The sequence below is a fragment of the Rhipicephalus sanguineus genome, unplaced genomic scaffold (assembly GCF_013339695.2).
Source record: "Rhipicephalus sanguineus isolate Rsan-2018 unplaced genomic scaffold, BIME_Rsan_1.4 Seq567, whole genome shotgun sequence".
In the NCBI taxonomy this organism is placed as follows: domain Eukaryota; kingdom Metazoa; phylum Arthropoda; class Arachnida; order Ixodida; family Ixodidae; genus Rhipicephalus; species Rhipicephalus sanguineus.
The window spans coordinates 32405-54347 of NW_023615526.1; the positions used below are offsets into that span (position 1 = coordinate 32405).

The following is a 21943-nucleotide window of genomic DNA, read 5'->3' on the forward strand; positions in this document are numbered from 1 at the left end:
AGTAAGCACTGAAGACATCTCCAGGGGTGAAGTCGTCAACGTCCTTGCAGTTAAACCACCGCACGGCACGCTCTTCGCACTTATAACCTTTTTGTTCTTGTGAAAGTGGTATCTTACGTAGACGAAACACTGCGTCGCACTAACTTTTCACAAGCGGGCGATCGTTCACGCACGGAAAATCCTCGACGGAATAACGCCACTGTCGAGGAAAATCCTCGACAGTGGCGTCAAAATGAATGTTTTGCCGCTAACTAAAGGCGTAGTGGCATGATATCTTCTTCAACCATTAACTTTGTTGCTTTAGTTGAACGTTTAGGAGCTCTAATTCACAAATAAAGTGATCACAAACCTCAAATCGCTGCTAATAATTTATTATATTATCACAACTTTTATACTACCAGTCCCGGTTTCGATCGAAACCGAAACTGTTTCTATAAAACATGCTATATCAACGGCGTTCCGAGTATAGTGTAGTTCTGAGGATTGTCGCTATTTTTTCAAGTGTTTATAGCTAGAGTGCGTTCTCAACGTAATAAATCAGTGGTCGGAAATGTCATGTCAGCGTCCCATTCATATGCGATGCAATGAATGTATCGCGTCTTGAGTACGGTTGCAGCTACAGTGTACTGCTGCAGCAGCCTTCCGCTTGATTTTCTTTTAAAAAGTAAAGTTACGGTTCCTTCGGAGAAGTCATGTTAATCTTGACGCAATGTTTCAAAGCTAGAAACGAAAACACTAAAAAAAAAGCTACATGGCGCGGTTTCGAACCCACGGCGTTAAACACCACGAACTGCCGCGCTAACCGTCTTCGCCACCAAAGCACCTCGGTGTTGGGGCTTAACAACGGCGTGTGTACGACGTGGTGAATTACAATGTGATGATTGCAGATCGTAGTTCTTTCACTACAGCGCAGCTGTTGAAGTGACGACCCTGGGCCCTGGGCCCTGGGCCCCCGCGCACCCATGGCCCCGTCGTGGTGGTCGGTCCCGCCTCAGAAACGGCGCTTTCGGTTCTATTTAGAACCGACTACATCGTCAAAGTTCCCCTACAGATTGTGTGGAGCCAGAAGAAAGAATCGTCTGCTGCTCTAGATGCTTCACAGGTAAGTTGTGATATCTTGAAATGACTTTCAGAGCCCGGCGTTATCAATATCAATTCGCACATGCAGCCGCTCTGTTCGTGCTTATCTGAGGCAAGAGCTTCTTTCGCTGTAAATGACTGATATCACAGCTTTCCACCGCGGGGCGATGCAATCCTCGTTTAACTTTGTAACTGTTTCACATCGATGTAGAAGCGGGGCGCGCAGTGCCAGCAGTGTTTTTAGCAGTGTTTTACCCATAACTTCGAAATGACGGGGGGGGGGGTGGAGGAGGAGGAGGAGGAGGAGGAGGAGGAGGAGGTTGCTAAAACAACACGGGGGCGGGGTGGTAGGTGCATAGAGTAATATAAAATTGTAGGTGCCTGTATATGTAAGAGGGGAAGGAGTGGTTGGGTTGGTGGGGAACAATGCTTAGGGGGCTGTCAGTAGGTATACTAAATATGCATTCAAAACTACGTATAAACAGTTGATTGAATCGTTTAAACAAAAGTGACAGACACATTTGTGCCTTTATGAGGATTTATATTGTTGAACTTTCGGTGACATGAAAATGAAAATAAAGATCCACAGTGCCACACTATCTGTTCCAGAAAAGCCTCAAACCCTCAACGGTCGTTCAAAACTGCCATGTAGCAGCAGCGTGACAAGTGCACTGAGTCGATAGAGTTGTGGCTTTTTGACGGCCATCGACTGCATGGCCTTTCAAAAGTGCCCGAGTGGAACAGTTATTTATGAACAGCAAATCTAGGACCCAAATGTTGTCAAGGTGCGTTAGGAATGTCCCATGTACTTGCAGTTTGTGACAAAAGAAATGAGGCACACATTTCCACGAAGAAAATCAGTTACTGCCTGTCTTCATAAAACATTAACGCACTAGTGCTATGCAGAGGCTACAATACAAACCGCATTGCATCCACATTGAGTAAATGTACCTCATTCAATGAAATGAATGAAGTAGTGCTTGGTAGTGCAAGCAGAGACAGGAAGAAAGATTCCTGGCCTGTATTGTTTCAGTTTGGGCTACTGTGTACATCTTCACATCCATAAAGCTATCCCATTTACAAATCCCGTTTCAACCATTTGATTCAGTCTTGCCTGTTATTAAAAATGCTGAGCTGCTGTCGAAAGGACGGTGGCAATGAGATTAAACTGGAGCAGATAAGATTCATTAATACGCTTTTCTTGCCAGAACCATGAATGATTCCTATGACTTATCCAGTATTGCAGCATCTGTGATCTCTTTATGCTTGCACCACTTTGCTGTAAGCATTGCCAGTTTCTCACCTCTCGTCATATTGCGAGTGCTAGAAGCCTAAATTCCATTGGTGCTACTTGGCATGTCACAGTGACAAGCAACGAAATGGATGGTCGCATGACCAGATCACTCATTTCTCTTGCTAGATTGCTCAATTGGAGAAATCTATAATACGTCCCTCATTGCCCAGAATTTCTGAGAAACCAGTCAGTAGCACCAAGCTGGAATAGTACATCAGTAACATACTACTGGTTGTCACACGGAAGGAGCGAACGGCCAAAAAAAAACAAATATGCTTAAATTGCTAGAGCACATGTCATGCCAGCATTGGTGCATATTTGCTGCCTTCATACTGGCAGCATTGAACAGCTGTGACTCTAGTGCGATTCAACTTCTAGGCGAGAGCTAACTCTATCGTGTCGCTTATTGCTTTTTTCACAAAATTGCTTATGTGGCTTTTATACTTGATTTACGAACATGAATGCATAACTCCTGAATATCGTCTCACTTCTGTTTTGTCTCTCTCTTTTCTATGCAGGCAAGTTCAGATGAGCTTACTGAGGACAATGTCGGGCTCGAAGATGAACCATATCTGCAGGATGAATTTCCTATAACAGTCAGCAAGGTCCATGGTAATTCGGAATGTAGTCAAGAGGTTCCTGAGGATGTTGAAGTCGACAACCCAGATGCTGACCTCTCTGATTGTGTGGCAAGAAATTCAGCAGTAATGCTTCCTGGCCTCTCTGTAAGTAGATTGCAAGCTTGTGCTTGTGTGAGTCGTAATTCAATAAAAATGTGCTTACTGGATTACAACCACTGATAGCTCATATTTGAAGGTGCGAGATCAGAAGGTTCCTTGTAAAGCACCAATTATGTGAGATATTGGTGATGGAGTACTGACTCAGATTTTAGAAGTTTTTTGTATTCTTGCGCTTAATAAAATCGGTGTCAAGAACACTAACAAGTTTATTGGGGTTGCTCGGAATGCAATTAGTACATTTTCAATGCCACTTCCTTAAAAAAAAACATTTGTGGTGTTCATATCGAGCTGGTGGTTATGTGTAAACACAGTGTGACGTAGGTCTAAGTCACGTGAGGACAGCAACACTTGATGTTCTTGCAGCCCTCTGTAGTTTCAGAAAGGGCCTTTTGGAAGGCAACCGAATGAGAATTGTGGCTTTTGCATTACAGCATCCCATGTCTCGATGACATTCTGCCATCAAGATACATCAGGCATTTCATGCCGCTTTCTAAAAGCCTCTTCATGCTGCTCAAGGAAACTGTCGAGGAGTCTGAGGCATTTATTGCTCAGAGATTGTTAAAGAGGTTTGTTCAAGAGGTTTCCATACTGTATAGTGCAGCCGCTCAGACCATATTATTGTTATGCCAGGAAATTATCTGTCAGCAGTATTTTTTACCCTTCATGTACAGTATCGAGCATCCACCAGCACATGCAGGGCAGTGTTTGCTGCATGAAAGCAGCATGGCTTCACCGTGTGTTCTTGTAAATCGAGGGGGAACATTCATTGTAGCAAAAATGCCGAATCTTTTCGAAGGTGACTAAAAGATGTGTGCCATATTCTTCTAGTGTACGAGACGTGTTTCTCCAAAAGTTCATATGGTGCACCTTGTCCAACAGTTGATATGATAGGTTAGAATGTACAGTTTTCCTTTTCTTTCTTTCATCGGTGAGCATGTGATAGTAAGGCAGAGAATATTGCAGAAATATTTGTCGTTTAACCTTGATCTGACACCCGAATGTAACTACTCTGATTGACGATATAGACTCATACAGGATTTTTAAAAGGAAGATTCAGTCACACTTACTATCTACCATAGGCGTGCGCAGGGTTCCCCTTCAGGGGGGTGAAGGTTCGTCGCAGCACCCCCCTCCCAATTATGTCAATGTATGGCGCTGACATTGCCCCCCCCCTCGATTGGCAGCGCCCCCCTGCCTATTATGTCAATGTATGGGGCTGACTTTGCACCCCCCCCTCTTAGGTGAATAGGGGGGGCAGCCTGCCCTCCTGTGCACACACTTATGCTATCTACATAAACATATTCACCATCATCATAATCATTGTTTTGTATTCTCTAAAGTATTTGTTTTCCTTGTTTTTTTTAATTTCTGAAACCTTATGCATTGAAATATTACATTTCGTCATGTAATGTCACATTCATGTTTGTTTATTTTCTCAAACTTTGTTTCATTTGTTGGTCGCATATATGCCTTACTGATGTCATTGCCTGGGCCAACTCACTCATCTATTTGTTTTCTTATACACATGTGACCTGCACGTAGCAACTAATTTATGCTTATTTCATTATTGACTGTTAATTTTTTACACTGAGCATTTTGTCATTTTGGTGGGATTTTAGGCTTTCAGGGGGCAGGCGCCTTGTCAGGCTTTTATAGCTTTTCCACGGTCCCCTAGGCAAATTGTACCTTTCTTTGTTTTGCTTTTTTCCCCGAAATAAACCTCAACTTCACCTTGCTTGTCTAACCGCCTTGTCGTATGACATTTGTAGTATTGGCATTTTGCAGGAAAAATATGCATATGCAGAAAACAAACTACAGTTGCAACCGTTCCTTAACAACGAACATGTGAAACATTCTTTTGATGCTATTTGCTGATGCTATTTCTGCCTAGCTGTCAGTGAACTTATATTTCTGTGCTTGGTTGCCACATTGAGAAGTGATATGTCCGATACTGGCAGCTGGCTTGTTGCGCCCTTCCTTCTTTGGGGTCTACCCTTTTAAGGACAGAGGCCATAAGAACAATATCTCATAATTTTTAGTGGGTTTACAAGCTGGTTTTTGGCTTTCCATTTCAAATGTGCTTTTCATTTCCAATGTTCCTATGCGAGTACAGCATAATTTCAAAATTTTATAGCAGATATAATCAAGCACTTTATGGCACAACGTTCTGGGATTGCTGAAATTTTCAAACGTATAGCCCTGTTACTTTGATTATTTTGCATTCTTTTTTTATTGGACATTGATGTACATGCATGTATGCCTACTGCAGTTCACCATGTCTATATAGTGCAATTAGAAGTACAAAAACTTGTTCTGTGCAGATGTGTTGAATAAATGCAAATGTGACATCGCTTTCTCGCTTTCTTTGTCTTTTTATGGGTTCCCCATCAACTACTGTCAGCTTTGCAATGCATGAGTGTGCATGAAGTCTATGCAGTTCTCTTACCATGGTGTCTTGTACCGTGTACCGTGAGGTTTCTAATGTTGTGTGTGCATATATATATATATATATATATATATATATATATATATATATATATATATATATATATATATATACATAAATATTTATTTAGGTAAATAGCTAGATAAATTAGTGAAAGGCATGCTAGAGATCTACAAGGTACTCAAAAAGCGTCTAACACAAATATTTTCTGTACTGCACATATGCAGGCGTAAAACTTACCTAATTTAACCTGTACACCAGTTGTGACATCAGAGCTCACAATTCCATAGTTTGTCTGCACGGCACAGAACCGTATACAGTCGATCAGTGGCATCCTCTTGTGTATGGAATGGAACATATGTTTTGTTCTTTGCATAGATGGCAAGGTATCCTGCTCTCTTTTTTAATATTACAATTTCACTTTGGTGCTAGTGTGATAGCAGGGCCGGGTGAAGATAATAGCGTTGTCATACTGTTGATCGTTCATTGCGTTTAGTGAAATTTTATTTTAATAGGATAACGTTTACATGCCCAAGTTTGTCACTGCATACTTGATAATACTAAGTGCACAAGGTTAGGTGAATGACTGCATTTCCCACCAGAACACACCACACTAGGTTTGCACCCCACTAGAACACGTTCCACCAGAACACATCACACTGGGTCTGCGTTCCCACCAGGACACACCACACTGGGTCGATTTTCACACCAGAACACATCCCGCCAGAACACGTCCAACCAGAACACACCACGATGGGTCGGTTTTCCCACCAGAACACATCCCACCAGGCTGGTGTATCCACCAGAACACACCAGTGTGTTCTGGTGTTAACACCAAAACACACCAGAACACGCCAAACACACTCTGGTGGGTTTTTCAACTGGGCATGGTGTGTCAGTGGTGTGCTTTGTGTGCATTCGAGACATTGGCGGCGTTGGAGGATCGTGGGAAACATAAGGTCGTTGCTCGTCTGAAGGCAACGGGTGTTTTGAGCAGTTTACTTCAGAAGAAATCTGTTGTAGCAGGGGGCCTTTGTCACATAAAACAGATGACAGCGAAATATGATAAAAGAAGAGGAACTCGTCAAACATAGTTTCACCTATAACTGGAAGACTAGAAGAACATAAAAATATCAGAGCTTCGCCTCAAGGGCGAATAAATGAATGCGACAGCAAGAAATTAGAATGCCACAGGAAGAACAGCAAGCAGCTAGAAACTTGCTGCGCGCTGCTGAAGCACAAAGGACGCAGGAAAAGAACAGAAGTCACGGTTTCGCCTAAAGGACAAAGGAATGAACGCGATAGCAAGAAATTGGAATCTCACAGGAACGGCAAGCAAGTGGGAACATGCTGTGTGCTGCTAAAGTGCAAAGGACGCAAGAAAAGAAAACACAGAAGGCGAGTTCCAACTAAACACTGTCACAGCTCGACACTTGCAGCGCGATGCTCAAACACGAATGAGGCACGAAAAGAACGCACCAGTATACATAGGACGAGCGCGAACTGCCACAGTTGCTACTGTGATGTCATTGGGGCAGGACCGCTCCAGAAAGATTTAGACAGCACGCCAGTGCACAAACACACGTGCCGCTTCCATTACACCCTTCACGCATGGACAACAAACATTATAAAAATTCCTAACAAAACACAGGCGGACTAAACTAAATGACTAAATAGAACGTCCGGCCTACAGTTCAGGTCGTCGGAGTAATCGCCTGGGCCGTCGTTGACGCCCGTCGGCACCTTTCAGTGGCGAAGACGACGATGTTGTAGCGCTATCACCTGCAGTGACGAAGTCAAAACCCCAGAGCCGCCGCGAGGAACTCCAGTGGCTCTGCTCCTCTGTCGACGAACTGGAGCCGAGGGCACGTGGTTTCCGGCGGCAGGGGATCGTGCCCTTGAGCACCAGCGGTACGTCTCGGCAGCCCACGTCATCCCTCCTGGACCAGCGGGCGAGGGGCAGGTTCAGGAACCTGGCGCCAGCTCTCCTAGACCTGTCGTCTAGCGGAGGCTGAGCTTTTTATTAATCTGGTGGGAGTGTCGCGACATGGCCGGGGTCGTACCTATGGGCCAGACGCCCAACGAGGGAGTCCTGCCTCGAAGGAGGAACTTTGCCCACTGCCGAAGACACGGGTCAAGCACCCTCGAGGCCGCGCCTCACGAGCTGGCGTTGACTTCCTCGTCGGCAACGTACGCCACATACACGCACACATCACATCCTCTTCGGCACCGCACGGCACACTATATATTCAATTTTTCGTTTCGTTTTCCATCCGCGCATCACATTATCACATCACCCCCTTTTTCGAGAAAGTTGTTCATACGTATTCGAGCACAAGGGCGCGGGACGAAACGAATTATCTGTGCACCATAAGTTGGCCTGAGTGTTCGCATGGACACAATACAGAATTCTTCACAGAGCAGAGTTCAGTTAGGCCATTATAGTACAAGCGGGTTTTGCTCTGTCGCCACTATTACCCAAATAATTCGCACCGTTTTTCCAGGTGTGTCTGGAAAAATGTCTGCATATAATCCTGAAATAGTGCCTGCACATTCTAAAACTTGTTGAGCTGTAAGGTTCGGTAATCCTTTGGTATCCGTGCAGAACTGCCTGCGATACGAGCCCAATATTGGCATTTGTTTTGCTCCATCTCCTTCGTCAGAGAAACTTTCCCTGACCTCTGAAACAACTGACACCTGTTGCGTTTGACAGGTTCAGCATCTTCCTATTTATTGAGCACGTGTATATGAAAAATCTTGTTCTTCCCAGACATATTGATGACGCAGTCGACATCATTTTTCTGTTAGATTACCTGGAACTGCCCATTCAACTACATTAACAACTGCATTAGCAGCACGTTGCAAGTTTCGAGCTGCTTGCCGTTCTTCGGGTGACATTACAATTGGTTTCTATAGCATTCATTCTTTCGCTCGTGGTGCGAACGAATGCCCAACAAACGCTCAACTACGTCTGTGAAGACACGTTTCACTTTCGTGTTATACTAATTCCTATGACAGAGGGATCATCCATGTTTTTATCTAACTGCACGTGTTACTCTAGTTTTCTTCTTTTATTTCTGTAGTGCCTTCGCGCCATGAAATTATTCTCTATAGATAAATAATTGCCTTAGCTACTTCATAAACAGTAGCGCTCGATATAGGGGATCTAAGGATATATAGGGACGCTCATCAGAGGCCGCCCAATGGCTGGCGCTGTCGCACGATAAAATAGGGCGGCTTGAGTAGTTATGGCGCAGTGAGATATGTGTAAAGTGTAAATAGGGACGCCAGCAAAAATTCAGCTCACATGTATTCACATACAGGCGCTGCTTATGTATCCAACCGTGTAGGACTAGTTAGCGAAGCACACTGACCAGCCGTGTAAAATGTTTATGAAGAACACTCTTGAATCGTATAAAATGTGATATCAATCTCATTGAATATTTCGCGACTGCCTCATTAGAATGCGAAACGTGCCTTCCGCTTCTTGAGTTTATCTCCGGGTTTTAAATTTCTGCAAACAGCCTTACAAGCGCGAACCCATATGAGAGAAAAGAATCGCCCAATGTCATGTATCATAACATGCGTAAATATCTACTTCCAACCCGTATGAAACATTATGGGCACGGGTTGCACATATTGCACACGTTCCACAAGATGTACTAATGCATACGCATACACCGTGTGTGACGCTTACGCCCTTTTCTTGCAGATCCTACCATGAGAGACGCCATAATCTATTATGCGAACAACAAATGCTGCATAATGGACGTGGAATTTCACGGACATCGTGAGTTTATGAAGCTTCAGTCGTTTCGTTCATCCACATATGTGCCTCGTATAGAATGCTGGCATCGCATGGACACATTGGTCCATATACTGAGAACTTGCATTCGCCACTGTAGCTGATTGGTTATTGCTCTGACGCCATCACTTTCTTGTACTTAGTTATATCTTGCCACACACGCCTGTGTCCCATTTAGACAATTGCTTCATGTAGACAAAAGATTCTGCTATGTAACAAGGTTTCTCACAATCCATGCAGTGGAACCTAGTTTGATGCCCACAAAATTCCTCTCATAATCTTTCCTGTATGCGATTTGCGGGACTCACAAATTTTACAGCGAACCTGTCAAATGCTACAATCGAAGAGTGCTTATTCAGGCAAGATTCATGGTGGCAACACGTCCGACAGAAGCGCCATGTCGTGTTGGAACACGCTGACGCGCACTGTGGCAGACGCCTTGAATATAATGTCCGAGTTTTCGTTGTTTCTATTAAAGCTTATCACTTCTGCAGTTTCACGCACGTGTCTATCGTTATGCTTGCACGCCACTTTCAGAAAAGGAGATTTCCACGTCAACAGGTGCAAATGGCGCTCGCCTGCACAAACGGTATCACCTGCCTGCTCCCGGAGGGCACTGACTGCGAGGCACCCTCATTCAGACAGTCGCGTCCCGCTGTCATGTAACGTAGCATGAAACGCAAGGTTGGCGGCGTTTTCAAAGTTCTCATTCTCTTTTATCAGAACTTTAGGTTTGCTTCTCCATTACATAACGTTGCTCACGCTGGCAGCCACGTGGGTGCGTCCGCACCCGAATGCGCTCTGGTATTGGCGTAGCTATCTTTCATAAGATGTCATAGTGTTTCTCCAATGCGTCGCTTCCAGCAATCGCGTTAGTCCGTTTTTTCGTGACGTAAGAGATCGCGCCAGTGACGTGTTGAATTGCTCTTTGGACTCGCCATGGGCCGGACCCCTGTCGTGCGCCCAGAAGTGCGAGTGTGCGCGTCACTGTCCAGCCAATACCGCCGATAACGACCGCGCAACTCAAGTCAAAGACACGCGCAACGCCTCGCCGTCGGAACACTACCGGTGCTTACTCGAGATTCCGGCGGCAGTTTATCGAGAACCCCTCGGTGCCGCTTTCGCAATTCTGTAGGACGTCTTGAAAGCAATCCTTAACTTTCATTTTATGTCTCCTTATTTTCAATATGCAGGCAAGCGCAGTCCCATTTGAGTGCCAAAACGTACACATCCCCAAAGTTTCGCCGGTCTTATCTATTTAGAAATAATGACAAGAGATCTAAATCTTTTCAACCGAATGAAGCATCTATAGTTTGTGAAAAAGGTCGCGATAACTGCCACACAAGAAAAAAAGGTAAAAAACATGAACAAATGTCGCATTAAGTGTTATTAAACTAGATTGACTTCATCAGGCCAGTGTAAAGCGTGCGCACGACGGTCGCAATCTTATTGTAGTCGTTCTGAAACTCCATATCTTCCTGTTTTCCTTTTTATTGCTGTAGCTTTCATGTAATTCGAGGAAAACTATAGCCACAATTTTACAGCTGTTCTGGCATCACTGTTTTTGTTGGCTGTCCTGTTGCCTTATGTTGCATACTTCGCAGTCCCGTAGCTTACTTGCTCCCTTTGTATTCTCTTGTTCCAGAGTGCCTACTCTGGGTGAAGCGTTATCTGAAGGACACAGTGCCGCAGGCGTGCATCGACAATTTCATCGACATTTGTGGCGTGGTCATTAAGCCGGGAAGAAGAGACCTGTGTGACGACGGCGAGGGAGATTACTAGAATGCAGTGGAAACATTGGGAGATGACGGCTGTAGGGGGAGAGATGAGACTGTTGATGGAAACATTCAGACTGCTTCTTTGCCGACATTCCAAACTTCTATTTTATATTTCTACATGTATCAAACATGGAGTACCAGAACACATTCATATGTTGCGTGCTGGTTGGAATGGCACACCAGCAAAGTGATTATTGGCTGAATGTGAGCTCGCTATCCTTTCCGACAGTTTCTTAATTTGTGAACACGCATGCATACGTAAGTAGGTAATCCTAAATCCGCCACAAGATATGTTCACGCTGAGAAAGTAATTAAGTTTTAGTGCTGTCAATATACCTCATTTAAGCCTAGAGGTGACTGGTATCATTAAGCTGATCTTGTGTGCATATTGGCGATAAATAGAAAAGTGTGGCGTTACATAGCTTTCAAATGCGCGTATGTGCAAAATCTAGTAAGTGGCCGATATTTTTTTTTAGTTCAGTTATGTCGCACTCTACTAAAACCAATGCATGTTTAAAGGAATCGACGAGCACAACGCAAGCCTGTAATGATTTACTCTTATATTGCGTGTTATAATGAAGGCTAAATGCACGGAAAAGTGAAGTTTCAGCATTTTATGTGTAATACTACGTGCTGCTGCATCCAGTGCATCTCAGCACCTTAATATTCAAAACCCGCCAAGCAGCGGAGAACACAATAAAGGCACTCTAGTTCACCAGTTGGCTAACACTTTTGCCAAAACGCCGTCGACAATTGTCTATTTGGGTCGCGTACACCACCGGATCTAAAAGTACACCACACACAGCGCTAAACCTTGCGTTCCCAGAGCTCACCGGTACACGCAAGGGGTTTCGCCAAATGGCGACCACCAAAACTCTGCCCAAGGTGAAGGAGTGCCAGCACACCAGAGTCCGAACGTGCCATTACCGTTGAATGACTTGCGGGGAGCTGACCGACTGGAAAATCCACTGCTGCCATATTACCTTTACTCCACAGATTTTTGCTACGAGCACGTACCTACAAAGGAACAATCACACTACAACATTCAAGTACATTTTGTCCGCTTCAGTAGGCGTTTGCAGAGAAGTAGCAAGTAATCAGGCCACGTATAATATCAGCCTGAAAGAATCGGTGGGCGTGGGTAATACAGCTGTTCTGGAAAGTACCACTCAGCAAGTCTGCAATTGGATAGATCGAAATGGCTGCGAGAAATATTTTTTGCAGAACCAACCATGCATGCGGGGCTGCGGTAGCGACTACGCTTAATTTAGCGTCCCAAAGCGCTCTGAACAGACTGTTGAGCAACTATATACTGATTAACATTTAATTAACTCGACCATGGTATAGTACATCTCCCAACAGCGAGAGGTTACCTTGGCGTAGGCAGATCGCATGCCTTTCGAGAATAGTTGGTGGGGGGGGGGGGCGTGTTGATATACTTGAGAAGGCACCACTCAGTTATATTATGACATACGAGGCATGAGGAATGCCGCGATCGATGAATATAGTTATACGTGATGTAGCAGTTGCTTATGTCATTCCCCGTAATATTGTAGTTTCGTAGACTTAAAGCTGTTCATCTCGTTATCATAGCTCACCGGCTGTGGCGCTGTGCTCCTTAAAACAAAGCGAAGGTCTCGATTCCCGGCTGCAGCGGCCAAATTTCCATGAGTGTGGAATAAAAATTTTTGAGAAACTTCCTACTGGAGAACTATGAGTGTGTGTAATTTTCGATTGCATGATTGAACCAACGCGTGGAAACACTAGCAGATGTTAGCAGATACCCAACTCCAGCATGCATTACCTATCATTAAGCACATCATTAACCTCGACCAACCGCTGCTGATAGATCACGAATAAATGTAGTATCCCAGGTGCAGGTAGCGTGAGTGTAAATACGGTAGGCCAGAACGCGGATCCTTCAACGTTTACCGCTCTTTCAGAACCTAGAGGAAAGAGGTGCGATAAGATTTACTGTCGCACACTGTGAAAACCTTATTGCCCTGTTGTCGCTTTGCACAATTAACATGCTTACTAACTTGTGGTAACTATACGATCTATTATTAAAATCTGTTGTCGGACATCTATAACCATGTACTTGTCAAATGAGGAATGCCTTTTACTAGCCCACTTATTTTTATGCCATGGACGGAGAGAGCATGCACAGTTTTCCACAATAAATAATCCTTGATTGTTGATAGACCAACTCCGGCGAATGTTCGAGGTCAATATACTTCAATCAAATTCGCTGGGTACGTTCCTTTTTTCCTTTCCGTCATTACTGAAAATTTACAGGCTGGAGTTATACGCGGATTCGTTGCACATGAATTTTATTGAATGCCCCGACTGTCTCCACCTTGCTTTCAAGAAATATTGGTAACATTGCGAGACCGACGTCATTTCTGGAAAACCGGAAGTGATGGAACCGATGTGCGACAACAGCGTCTGCTATCCACAAGGCAACAACTGTGTGCGTTTGTCCAGCGCTTCGTTGGCTGAGCATGCGAATTTCAGTTCCTTGTGGGTGTGCGTGCGATGGGTGGCAAGTGGTGATGCATTGTTGGCTGCACACGATTCCCCGTACAATTACCTTGACAGTCACGAAACACTCGCACCTAGCGATTACTCCGCGTATTTTAATTACAGTGTTCTAGCGATCAGGGCCGGCTTACCACACGGAAAGTGCGGTATTACGGCACCGGCTGAATAGTGCACATGCGTGAAGATTACTGCACGGAAACACTTTCCGTAACGTCCACAGGGTGCACCGTGACTGGGCCTGAGCTGTGCGTCGTGCGAAACGTTGCTCGTACCCGCTGAGAGTTTACATTCAATAAATCTAACGCGGACATTGAGGAATCGCAAGCACCCGTCTACTGGCATCTCATGTGTGAACCTTAGACCGCATGAATTTGATTTAAAAGCTTCCACAACACTATTCACGGCCCATCCTTAGCATCATTAGCCACGTCTTCGCTAAAAATCAGGAAATCATCGACATATAAAAAAATTACGACATAACGTAAACTCTGGTGAGCATATTGCCCCCGAAGTAAGAAACCAATGGTCTACTATATTTCGGCCCTCTCGAAGACACTCAAAAGGGGAATAGCAGTGAATTGCCTTCGAGCCACCCTGCAGAAAACCTGTGAGCACCAGGTGGCCTGGAGTGTTATGCACAAGGTTAGTAGACAGCGAAGCGCGGAATTCTCTGACGGTGCCGTAGAGACTGTAGCGGAAAACCTCATTTCCGAGGTGAAGCATGCTCGACCAAGCACGGGGCTCAGTGAGCAGTACACTCAGGTGCGTCATGTACCGGTGCCGTACATGCACAAAGTGTCGCACCGTTTAAAAAATGCAGCACTGAAGTGCGGCGTTTCAGTAGTTTTTACTGCGCCGAAAATCTCTCCAGGATGTGCCGCATGGTGAATACCGCGGAGGGTGTTCGCGGCTGTAAAAGAGCATGCCACGCAGTTCGTAGAATGCTCCGTTGAAGTGGTTTACATGTTTCCACTGTCATGCGGTAAGCTCTACATTGGTCAGATGGGTCGTTGCTTAAACGATCGTTTGAGGGAACACCGTGCAGCTGTCAATGCTGTCGTGGCTGCAGGACATTTCGCGGGCCATTGCCGAAGATATATGTGTACAGCGCGGTTTAACTGCACCTGTGTGCTCAGGTGGTTGAGGGCAAGCAGACAGAGAAATGTTCGAGGTTTTTTGCATAAGAAAAGCAGGTTATCGGTGTGTGAGTGCACCGTCACAGGCTCTCAGCAATGACGAATGCATATTCTTAGAAATAAATCTGCGCACGGAACAGTTTGGGTAGGTGTGGCACGTGTGGGTGTCATAAGCACGGGAAGGACGCTTTGGGGCGCGTGCTTGAGTCACATTTTGCGTGTTGCGCATCCTCCTGCGCAGCTTGTGTTTTTCGTGTTTTTCTGTGAATAAATGCTCAGTTGAAGTTTGCGCTCCGTCCTCTCTGTCGTCTCTATCTTGTCTGCAGTTTTCTTGCTCTATTCAGTCATGTCTCTAGGTAATACGCAGCAACTAGCCCAACTCACGTCTCTAACAAATGAAATGTTTATTAGGCGGTCATAAAAGCGGAGCCAATCCTGGACCCACAGACGTTAATCTGATATGACGTCTGCATCGTAGTAGCACATATGTAGTGTTTATTGCTTTCTTATAAAATTAGATAGCGAGCAGCACAACCACAACTGACATTGCACCGTCATTACGTCTGCATAGGCTGTTTTTCCAAACCAGTTCATAGACCTGGCGTGGCTCTGTGGTGGAATACCTGATTGCGACGCAGAATGCTTGCGTTCAGTCCCTGCTGGGATCCCATTTCTTATTCTTTCCTTTCGTTGGGTCAACGCTGACGATGTCGGTTTTTCTTCAATTGGTATTGAGCACAGATTGGTTTTTAATTTACCAATGTAGGTTCTCGCCATTCCTGAGTAGATATAAACTGTCAGTCACCTGTGGCACATACCCGTACACCGCGGCCTGAGGTAAACGGGTGTGTGACACACGTGTCTGGAGGAAAGGGTCTCACGACGTAAGCGACATGATTTTCACGTTATTTATGTCATGACCAGTCATATGCGTCAAATCCTCGTACCCTCCCACGCCAAATTTGGTGTACACCAAGTTAAGGCGTCAATCACGAGGGCACCGAGACGTAGGCGGCTAGATAGATAGATACATAGATAGAAACACTCAAAGCACCAAATGTTCGCAAAGAAATGCTTCGCATTTAAAATATCTTGGCGGATGGTTTGCATCAAAGTAGAATACTCTCAAACATTCGTTTCTACTGAGGCCAGCCGGCCGTTTCAGCCGCTCTTTTTTCGCAAAGTTATGTACGGATCATTGCATTATTGATACCAAACATAGTCATAGCATCTCCTAGGCACTTTTAGAATAATTTGAGCATGAAGAAAAGTTTGTAGTTAACGTGAGGTAGCATATTTTGATAGCAATGGTAGCGCGAAGAAATGCTACACGATGGCAACAAAGGGACACACAGAGATACCACAGTAATCAAAAATATGCCGTACCAACAAGCCCGAGTAGCAACTGTTAGCGAGGTAGAAGTTGCGGACAGCGCGAGCGTCCAGAGCCACGTCCGTGGCCGCTCCAGAGAAGTCTTCCTCAGTGTATGGCGTACCGTGAACATCAAAACAATGACGTGTGAAAGGAGCAGGAAGAAAACGTTCCAGCACAACACTTCAACCAGTTCTTATGCCTGCAGAGTTATGAAAATACAACAAAGGCGCATGCGCGCAGCAGCAGTGTCTGAAGCATCGCACTATGTTACCAAGCAGCTGGATCTGCTTTTCAAGAGTATAAGCAGACATATCAGCAGGTACGCGTGGTTTGTAACCAGAGAAAGAACGGCGTCGATCTCGGCCGCGGCGGCCGTATTCCCAAGTACTACGCGAAATGCTAGAGGCCGTGTACTGTGCAGATTCAGTGCACGTTGTACACTTCAAAATGCTCTAAAATATCCGGAGCACTCCACTGGCGCGGATAATACACCCTGAGGCGCTTTGGGGCGTTAAACCCCATACACCAGCCAAATAACAGTAATACAGCTTGTGACTTTCTTTTTCTAACGTAAAATTTCTCCAATGACTATCCTGACAGCGTACCCTGACAACTACATTATTTGCACGTAGCAATGACTGCCACTTGCAGCCTACGCAGCCCGCACTAACGCCTATTTGCGGTCCCGTGTACACCTCCCACGCGAAGGTTCAACATAATTATGGCTACAGTACAAACGAAATACGCGTAAGAACGAGCACGCACGGCCACTGCTGTGATCTCCAATTGCCATTTCATTACTGCGAGACAGACCTTATATACATGGAAGAAAACGCAAACAGCCTTCCTATGTCCGTTGTTGTCGCAGGGCCCTCAAATGTGATTTGAGGAGATACGCAGTTATCCTTTTTTGTGAGCGACACAGATGCTACGCTGACGTAGCCAATGCCTCTCCGCACGATATTCTCAGCTTCGATGTTTTCACGTGTAGTCTGGTTAACACTGCTGCAAAAAAATGTGCGCTGCCTGCAATGAACTGTCAAGGGCCCTGGTGGATAGATTCAGATTTTCGTGTTTTCTTCGATGTGTACATAGCCTCCGACATTGCGCGCAAAAAAACAAACTATTCGGCGGGCCCGGCTACTGCGAGAGGGCGCGTTTAGTGAGGATTCCGGTGGCAGCGGAGACCGCGGCAGAAAGCAGAGCACATGGCATGCCAGCGTGCACGTTGGCCTTTTTCGCGTGCAAGCAAGGATCAGCGGCCAGATGTTCTGAATGGCAAGTGTTTTTTTCTGTTACTGCATTTATTTCGGACAGATTTACGGAGGAAAGCATTGTAACTGCTCGATTTTCCTGATGTAGATGACTATACGCGTGAGAAACAGCGCTAAAAAGACGGGACAAGAAAGGACACGAGACCACGGCGATGACTAACAACCAAATGTGCTTTATTCCTTCAGTCAGCATAAATATACTTCACCACTAACGTAATGAAAATACAGAAAACTCAGCCCGCGCAGAGGCAGTAAGGCGATCAACGAGACATGAATTCTATCTCCTTCGGAAGGAGGGAAATCGAGGGGTAGCTTACACATGCCTCGCCGCTATTGTAGATGTGATAAGTTTCTGAAATGAGGCGCGCGCGCTCGTCATGGTATTTTGACAAGAAAGTGGTATCGTTAAAAGATGGATGGCAACCGCAACTGTTACAGTGAAGAGATAACTGACTATCTGTAGCTTGTTTGTGAACCTTCTTCAAATGCTCGCGCATGCGGTCATTAGCGCACCGCCCCGTTTGCCCGACATAGTAACGCCCGCAAGAAAGTGGAATCTTGTATACAACTTCTTGACAACATTCAACAAACTTCTGCCTGTGCTTCTTAGTGCATCTTCTTCTCTTCTCGGTTGACTTGCTGGCACAGGCTACCAAAATTATTTTGGGCAGAAAACAACAGCCCAACGCCTGCCCTGCTGACAACTTTCTTGAGATTGTGCGCGACTTTGTGCACGTACGGAATAACCGCAACAGTTTGCTTCGAGTTTTTCTCGGATTGCACAGCAGCTGAGCGCTTGTTTTTAAAGCCTGCTACGAGGCTTTCGGCAATGTTAGTCAAAAGCGTTGCTGGAAAACCTGCGAGCTTCAGGCGTGCTACTTGTGAAAGAAAACTTGCTTCAACTTGGTGGTCAGAAGACCTGTCTAGCGCCGCCTTCATGCAAGCTCTTGCAATTCCGCGTTTAACAAGCTTCGAGTGCGCAGAGGAAAAAGGGAGAAGGCTCTTTTGAGATCTGGGCGCATAACTCCAACATAAATGGCTATTTGAGAACGAGAGTTCCAAGCCTAAGAAGCGCAGTTTGCTGTCTGAGGGATGCTCAGTGGTAAGTTCAAAAGAACTTAATTCCGTGAGGAACACGTCAAAAATTGTAGCAGCAGCAGGCTGCGCGTCAGAAGGGTTAGTGCTGTAAAAGATTAAAAAGTCATCCACGTATTGCATCACCTTTACCGTGCTCGTCTTACTTAGCTTGCTCTCAAGATTGCGGCCATAGCTAGCTAATAAAATGTCACTAAGAACGGGGGCGATGCAAGAGCCTATGCACACACCTTTCCGCTGTATAAAAAGCTTATCTTCCAAGCAAACAAAGGTGGATCGCATATAAAACTTTAAGAACTCTAAAAACCTGTCCACAGTGATTCCACTTGCGTTTTGAAACCTAAGAGCCCCATATTTGTCAATACAGTTGCTAACTTCTGTACACACATCTTCCTGAGGCAACGAATAATATAAGTCCTTGATATCCACGGAAAAGGCACGCACGCCCACTGGAGACTCATCCGGGAGAAAGGTAGAAACAGTACCTGGAGTCCTTATGAGGTAGGGGTCGTCGACATCAAGGAGGCACAAAAACTTTTGCAGAAACACTCCCACTTCTCGTTGTCAGGTTCCGCGCTCAGAAACAATGACCCGGAACGGGCACTGTTCCTTGCGGGTCTTGGAGCTGAAGAAGGCCGAAAGGCTGGTCTCTTTGCAGGCCTTTACGGAGGATGCCAGTTTTGCAAGCCCGGCTTTTTCGCATAGTTGAACGGCCTTTGTTTTTACCTTCGCAGGAACCACTCCTTTTACTTCGTTGAAGTTACCAAGAATGGCCGCGTCTGCTTTTTCTTTGTAGAGACCTCGAGGCAACACGACGAATCCTCCTTCTTTGTCGGAGAGGAGCAGTTTCAGCCCCGCTTCTCGAAGAACGGTAACCGCTGTGCGAAGCCTACCTCTGTTGCCTTTTTCAACCCGCTGAGGCAGGCAGTCAACGCCTTCTCTGATACACCTGTCAGCTTCATCCGTTTTCGCTTTGCCAGCAGCTGTTCTCACCAGGCTGAGCACCTCTGTCTTATCCAGATCAGGGTGCTCAGAAAATTTCGGCCCGAGCTTCAGAAGATCAGCCACGTTCTTCGGGATCGAGGCATCTCCGAGCACCTTGACCTCTTGACCTTGCCCTGGACTACGATGCTTGTTCCTAGGCAGCTGGACTATTACGTTGCCCCATAGGAAGTCGGCAGTCTGAGACGCCAGTCGCAGGTCTTGAAGAAACTTCTTCTGGGCACTGGGGAAAGGCAGTTCATTGCGGTTCACAACCTGCAGGCAGTCAGTGTAGAAGCGTACTTGTCGGCATGCTTCTGACCTCAAAATTCGGCACACTCTTTTCACGTGGCCTTCTGAAGGCATCAATGCCCCAAAAAGAAGGGCGACTTCCGGCGGCAGGTAGGAATGCTTGAGGGAGTAGGCGTAGAGACGAGCTCTACAAGTCGCAGTGGCGAGAAGATTGATGCAGACGACTGAAGAATGTAAACACGAGAATGGCGCGAACGATGAAAAAGAGCCCGATGTAGTAGAAATGAACTGTAGAAGGGTACGCATATGGGCTGGTTGGTTCATGATTACGGGTGAGAAACAGCGCTAAAAAGACGGGACAAGAAAGGACACGAGACCACGGCGCTGACTAACAACCAAATGTGCTTTATTCCTTCAGTCAGCATAAATGTACTTCACCACTAACGTAATGAAATACAGAAAACTCAGCCTGCGCAGAGGCAGTAAGGCGATCAACGAGACATGAATTCTATCTCCTTCGGAAGGAGGGAAATCGAGGGGTAGCTTACACATGCCTCGCCGCTCTTGCATCGCCCCCTGTTCTTAGTGACATTTTATTAGCTAGCTATGACCGCAATCTTGAGAGCAAGCTAAGTAAGACGAGTACGGTAAAGGTGATGCGATACGAGGATGACTTTTTAATCTTTTACAGCACTAACCCTTCTGACGCGCAGCCGGCTGGTGCTACAATTTTTGACGTGTTCCTCACGGAATTAAGTTCTTTTGAACTTACCACTGAGCATCCCTCAGACAGCAAACTGCGCTTCTTAGACTTGGAACTCTCGTTCTCAAATAGCCATTTATGTTGGAGTTATGCGCCCAGATCTCAAAAGAGCCTTCTCCCTTTTTCCTCTGCGCACTCGAAGATTGTTAAACGCGGAATTGCAAGAGCTTGCATGAAGGCGGCGCTAGACAGGTCTTCTGACCACCAAGTTGAAGCAAGTTTTCTTTCACAAGTAGCACGCCTGAAGCTCCCAGGTTTTCCAGCAACGCTTTTGACTAATATTGCCGAAAGCCTCGTAGCAGGCTTTAAAAACAAGCGCTCAGCTGCTGTGCAATCCGAGAAAAACTCGAAGCAAACTGCTGCGGTTATTCCGTACGTGCACAAAGTCGCGCACAATCTCAAGAAAGTTGTCAGCAGGGCAGGCGTTGGGCTGTTGTTTTCTGCCCAAAATAAGCTTGGTAGCCTGTGCCAGCAAGTCAACCGAGAAGAAGAGAAGAAAAGAAGATGCACTAAGAAGCACAGGCAGAAGTTTGTTGAATGTTGTCAAGAAGTTGTATACAAGATTCCACTTTCTTGCGGGCGTTACTATGTCGGGCAAACGGGGCGGTGCGCTAATGACCGCATGCGCGAGCATTTGAACAAGGTTCACAAACAAGCTACAGATAGTCAGTTATCTCTTCACTGTAACAGTTGCGGTTGCCATCCATCTTTTAACGATACGACTTTCTTGTCAAAATACCATGACGAGCGCGCGCGCCTCATTTCAGAAGCTTATCACATCTACAATAGCGGCGAGGCATGTGTAAGCTACCCCTCGATTTCCCTCCTTCCGAAGGAGATAGAATTCATGTCTCGTTGATCGCCTTACTGCCTCTGCGCGGGCTGAGTTTTCTGTATTTTCATTACGTTAGTGGTGAAGTATATTTATGCTGACTGAAGGAATAAAGCACATTTGGTTGTTAGTCATCGCCGTGGTCTCGTGTCCTTTCTTTTCCCGTCTTTTTAGCGCTGTTTCTCACCCGTAATCATGAACCAACCAGCCCAAATGCGTACCCTTCTAGATCACTATAAGTTTGCATCAATTCGTCTCTGGTAGTATTAAGGCGAAATCCTTAATTGTTTTATACTCGCGGTTACCGTCCGTCCGTGCCCTGGCACGTTGCCAGCTATGGCTTCCACCCTCGCATTCTCTCAGCAATGTCGTGATGGCACTGAGACCCATAGCAACAGTTGCGCGTTGCGCCTTCCAACGTGCGTTGCGCCACTGTTGCGCAACGCGGCGGCTGCGTCCAGCGGCCGCGTAGGACTGTGGATTCTCTCGATACCAGGGCATAGTCAGTCGAATGACCACAAGGAACTTTGAGCGCAGCTGTACAGGTGTTC

At 45.9% G+C, this 21943-nt stretch overlaps 1 long non-coding RNA gene across 1 annotated transcript; it reads left to right on the forward strand.

Annotated features, from left to right (window-relative positions):
- The first annotated feature begins 883 nt into the window (after positions 1–883).
- On the forward strand, positions 884–5466 carry LOC125756733 (uncharacterized). The gene is made up of 2 exons (XR_007414709.1): positions 884–1102; positions 2893–5466. It is a non-coding gene; the product is annotated as an uncharacterized LOC125756733 (long non-coding RNA).
- The last annotated feature ends 16477 nt before the right edge of the window (positions 5467–21943 follow it).